The following is a 6,000-nucleotide window of genomic DNA, read 5'->3' on the forward strand; positions in this document are numbered from 1 at the left end:
ATGAAGAAACTCTACTTTCCCCATTGAGTATTCTTGACCTCCTTGTCACATATTGGTTGACAGAGTATGTGAAAGTTTATTTTTGGGCTCTTGATTATTATGTTTCATGCATATGTATTTTTTATGCCAATATCACACTGTTTTGTTTAATATAGCCTTGTAATATAGATTTTTTTAAAGATTTTATGTATTTGAGGGAGAGAGAGAGAAAGAGGAGAGAGAGAGAGAGAGTACAAGTGGGGGCGGGGCAGAGGGAGAACCAGATTCTCTGCTGATCAAGTAGGCTGATATGCAGACTTGATCCCAGGACCTTGGGCTTATGATCTGAGTTGAAGGCAGACACTTAACTGACTGAGCCACCCAGGTGCCCTGTAATATAGCTTAAAATCAGAAGTGTACTGCCTATGGCTTTGTTCTTTCTTAGGACTCCTTTGGTAACTGGGGTCTTCAGTGGCTTTACACAAATTTTAGGAATTTTTTTCTATTTTTGTGAAAAATGCCGTTGGAATTTTATTGGGCTTTCATTTAAACCACAGATGGCATGGGGTAGTATGGAAATTAAAAATAAATAATTTTTCTGATCCGTGAACATGGGGTATCTTTCCATTTGTTTGTATTATTTTCAATTTATTAAAGCCTTATAGTTTTCAGTGAACAGATCAGTCACAAATTCAGTTAAATTTATTTCTAAATTTTTTTGTGCTATTGTGGGTGAATTGTTTAATTTATTTTTCAGATGTTTTGTTGCTAGTGTACAGAAACACAATGAGTTTCTGTATATTCATCTTGTATCTCATCCTGCAACTTTGCTGTATTCATTGATTCATTCTAACAGTTTTTTTTTTTTAAGATTTTTATTTGAGAGAGAGAGAGCAAGCATGAATGGGGTGAGGGGCAGAGGGAGAAGCCGGCTCCCTGATGAGCAGAGGGCCCAATGTGGGACTCGATCCTGGGACTTCAGGATCATGACCTGAGCCGAAGGCAGTTGCCTAACCAACTGAGCCACCCAGGCGCCACCTAACAGTTATTTTTTGAGAGTCTTTTATCTCGTTTTCTTTTATCAGTGCATAATATCCCATTGTTTTTATGTACCAGAGCTTATTTAAACATTCAGCTTCTGAAGTACATCTGGGTTACTTGCAAGTTTTGGCAAGCTGATAAAAGTATCTATTTGCAGGTTTTTGTGTGGTCATACGTTTTCAAATTTTGGGGTACCAAGGAGCAGGATCAATGAATCATGGGGTAAAAGTATGTTTTGTAAGAAACCACCTAACTCTCTTCTAAAATAACTGTGCCATTTTCCATTCCCACCCACAGTGAATAAGAGTTCCTGTTGTTGGACCTATATCCTGGATAGCATGTGGTGTCAGTGTTTTGGATTTTGGCCATTCTTACAGGTATGTAGTGGTATTTTATTGTTTTAATTTGCATTTCCCTGATGACATATGTTATGGAGCATCTGCTCATATGCTTATTTGCCATTTGTATATCGTCTTTGATGAGGTGTGTGTTAAGGTTGAGTTGGCCTGTTATTTAATTGAGATGTTTTCTTATTGTTAAATTTAAATATTCTGTCTATATTTTGGATAGCAGGTTTTTTTGGTCAGATATTCCTTTAGAAGTATTTTGTTCCATTCTGTGGCTAGTATTCTGCTTCTTTTGATATAGTCTGTCCCAGAGCACAAGGTTTTAGTTTTAAGTCCAGCTTATCAATTATTTCTTTTATGGAGTCCAATGTTGGAGTCCAACATTGGACTCCAGGTCATTTCGATTTTCTCCTGTGTTACTTTGTAGGACTTTTATAGATCTGCATTTAACACTTAGGTCTGTAACCCACTTTGAGTCCATTTTTGTGGTGGGTATAAAATTTGTGTCTGGACTTACTTTGTTTGCATGTACATGTTCAATTTTTCCAAAACAATTTTTTGAAAAGAAACTGTATTTAGTCCATTGTATTGCCTTTGCTGCTTTGTCAAAGATCAGTTGACTGTATGTATGTGTGTCTGGTTTTGAGCTCTCTTTTCTGTTCCACTGATCTATATGTGTATCCTTTGCCAGTAACTTGCTACTTTGATTACTGTGGTTGTATAATAAGTCTTGAAGTCAGTCCTTCAGTTTTGTTCTCTATGTATATTGTGTTGACGATTCTGAGTCTTTTGCCTCTCTATATAAACTTTAGGGTGAGTTTTCTGATAGCCACAAAATAACTGGCCGGGATTTTCATTGGATTCTATTGAATTTATACACTAAGCTTAGAAGAACTGGTATCTTGACAATATTGAGTCTTACTATCCATGAACATGGAATGTCTCTCAATTTATTTAATTCTTTGATTTCATTTATTTTCTTTGTAATTTTCTTCATATAGAAATTATACATATTTTGTTAGATTTAAAGCTGAGAATTTCGTTTTTGAGTACTAACATAAATTGTGATGTGTTTTAAATTTCAAATTCTACTGGGTTATTCCTGATAGAAAAGAAATGAATTGACTTTTGCATATTTGTGTCTTGAAACCTGGTTATAATCTTAGTTCTCTTAGTTCTGGAAGTTTTTTTGGTTATTTCATATTTTTTAGATAGATGGTGTTGTTTTGTTCTCTTAGTTCTGGAAGTTTTTTGGTTATTTCATATTTTTTATATAGATGGTGTTGTTTTGAAAAAAAACACAATTTTATCTTTTCCTTTCCAATCCGTATACCTTTTATTTATTTTTTTCTTATTAAATTAGCTAGAACTTTCAGTATAATTTTAAAAGGAGTAGAGTTGGAATATCCCATACTTGCTTGTGTCTATCTGATCTTGGTGGTAAAGCTTCAAGTTTTTCACTATTAAGTATGATGTTATCTATCTATCTATCTATTTAAAGATTGTATTCATTTATTTGACAGACAGAGATCATAAGTAGACAGAGGGGCAGGGGTAGGAAGCAGGCTCACTGCCAAGTAGAGAGCCCGATGCGGGGCTCGATCCCAGGACCCTGGGACCATGACCGGAGCTGAAGGCAGAGGCTTTAACCCACTGAGCCACCCAGGCACCCCTATTTATATATTTTTAATGCTAAATAGTTTTCTTTGCGAACCTTGTATACTTTTAAAAACCTTCACTCACAGTTATTTAATTTATGATATTGTTGTAAGTGGTAACTACCAATAAAATCACTGAAATATTTATATTAACCTTGCTATAAGCATTTTTATTTTATTTTTAAAAGTTTATTAATATATAATGAATTATTTGTTTTAGGGGTACAGGTCTATGATTCATCAGTCTTACACAATTCACAGTGCTTACGTGTTTAAAGCTTATTGAATAAATATGTGACCTTTATTCTCTAACAAATGAGTACCAAAACAACTGACTCAAGCTTGGATCCTGAGAACCACTTAGCTAGTTTTACATTTATTAACATCCTCATTAGAACTGAGATCACAACTTTAAAGCAAACCATGAAAGAAATCTAAGGATTACCGATTACCTAATTTTACACTGCTCTAGCTTTTCATCAACTAAATGCATGTAGAATAAAATCTAAAATCCATAATATAGCATAAAATCACTGACTATTGCCCAATTTCTCAGCCTCATCTATTGCTACTTTCTCCCTTCCTTACTATACTGCAGACACATTATGAATTTTCAGTTTCTCCAACAGGTTTGTGTCTGCCAGGGCTTTCTAATGTGTTACTTCCTTTGCTTAGATTTGTTACTTTTATTTTTTTACTTCCTTCCTGTGGTTAATTCCTGCTACTTAAAATTCTATTTACCTAAATATTGTTTTTATAGTGAAGGTTTTTCTTCCTTTGTAGACCCTGATTATTATCCCAACATTGCAATCTTTTTTTTTTCTGTTGTTTTCCTTCATAGCACATATTACCATTTAAATTAATTAGTTTTGTAGAATGACTCTTTCTTGCTTAAGTGCCATAAATGTAATGATTGTTTCTGCACTGTTCATTTATTGGTCTTCTTGATTTGTACTTCATCTGGTACATCATAGAAATCAGTAAATGTTAATTAAGTAAAAATAATAACAGGTCCTGAATAAATGTATGAATGAATGTACAAACAGTATCAGGAATAAAACTATAATGAGAATCCAGGTAGAACGGCCATTTGAGGCAGCAACATGAAGAATCAAACCCAATATATAGAAAGCAAACTAATACAATAAGTTAGAAATGGAAAGAGTACTAGAGTTTATGAGTGTGACTTTGGTAAGATTTTCTCATCCTTTAGGAGAGATGCACCAACGTCTTTTATAAGATACTCATAGCCCAAATGATAAGAAGGAAAGTAACTAAAAGCCACATAAAGAAACAAAAGGAGCATTCAGGGAAATTAACTATGAAAGAATGAATAGAAAGTAAAAAAGAATTTTCAAGAGAGTTCCTCACATTCACAAATTTCTACATACTTATCAAGTTAATTGTCTTGCAAATAAAATTATCTCCTGTATAAGAGGATAACAAATAGGTACATACATGGTAAAATTCCCCTTGGTCTAGATTTGCTAAGTCTGTTGTAATTCTCTGTAGTCACTAATACTGGCTCCATGCTTCACTGTCATTAGCAAATATAATTAATTTTTTAAGGATTTTTTAAAAAAATATTTAGGTATTTTTATTATTTTTAATTAACATATATTATTTGCTTCAGGAGTACAGGTCTAGATTGTTAGTCTAGATTCCAAGATTGTTCTAGTACAGGTCTGTCACATCACTGTTACACAATTCACAGCACTCACCATAGCACATACCCTCCCCAGTATCCATCACCCAGCCACCCTGTCCTTCCCCCCACCCCCCAGTGACCCTCAGATTGTTTCCTGAGATTGAGTCTCATGGTTTGTTTCTCTCCCTGGTGCCATCTTGTTTCATTTTTTTTTTCCCTCTCTTACCCCCACAACCCCCCACCCTGCATCTTAAATTACTCGAATCAGAGAGATCATATGATAATTGTCTTTTTCTAATTGACTTATTTCATTTAGCATAATACCCACTCGTTCATCCACATCATTGTAAATAGCAAGATTTCATTTTTTGATGTCTGCATAATATTCCATTGATCTGGATTCTAGTTTATTAATAGAAATGTGCTGAACTCATAATGACATGATAGACAAGAAAGTCTATTTTGGGATACTTAGTGTCCATCGAAATTATGATTTAACAAATATAGAGTATTAGTTGTAACAGTAGCTATCAGGATAAAAATTTAGGTTTCTCTTTATGGAATTTCAAATACAGATTACCTGTTTGTTAACTCCTTAATTATATATTTATACAAAGTGATATGATATAGTAGTGTATATTTAATCATTTAAAGCCTTATAGTTTAAACATTATATAGACTTTTTTGGCATTATAGGTTTTGATGTATTTAATATATAAATTTATAATTTCATAAGTGTTATTTTATTTTAATCTTTTTATTTGGGTATAGTTAGCACACAATGTTAATTAGTTCTAGATATACAACTTAGTGAGTCAACATCTGTTATGCTCTCCACAAGAGTAGCTACCATTTGTCACCATATGACACTATCACAGTATACTGATGATATACCCTGGGCTATAATTTTTATTCCAGTGACTTGCTTATTCTATAATGGGAAGCGAGTATCTCCCAATTCCCTTCACTCATTTTGTGCATTCCACCCCCATCCCTTTTTTCTTTGGCAACCATCAGTTTTTTCTCTGCATTTATAGGTCAGATTCTGCCTTTGGTTTTTTATTCACTTGTTTTGTTTTTTAGATTGAAGAAACGAATTTAATCTTGTGGTTTCTGTCTTTCTCAATCTGATTTACTTCTGCTAGCATTATATCCTCTAGGTAGGTCCACCCATGTTTACAAATGTCAAAAGTTTATTCTTTTTTATGGCTGCATAATACTCCTGTGTGTGTGTGTGTGTGTGTGTGTGTGTGTGTGTGTGTGTTTCACATCATCTTTATCCATTCATCTTTCAGTGGATATTTAGGTTGTTTCCATGAATTGCCTA

The 6,000-nt window shown here is 33.7% G+C and overlaps 1 long non-coding RNA gene across 1 annotated transcript in view; it reads left to right on the forward strand.

Annotated features, from left to right (window-relative positions):
• Window positions 1–1,379, forward strand: part of LOC122897453 — a 56,477-nt gene extending 55,098 nt beyond the window's left edge. The window contains exon 3 of the long non-coding RNA XR_006382537.1: window positions 1,318–1,379. This is a non-coding gene — a long non-coding RNA (uncharacterized LOC122897453). The remainder of the gene's footprint in view (window positions 1–1,317) is intronic.
• The last annotated feature ends 4,621 nt before the right edge of the window (window positions 1,380–6,000 follow it).

The sequence above is a fragment of the Neovison vison genome, chromosome X (assembly GCF_020171115.1).
Source record: "Neovison vison isolate M4711 chromosome X, ASM_NN_V1, whole genome shotgun sequence".
In the NCBI taxonomy this organism is placed as follows: Eukaryota; Metazoa; Chordata; class Mammalia; order Carnivora; family Mustelidae; genus Neogale; species Neogale vison.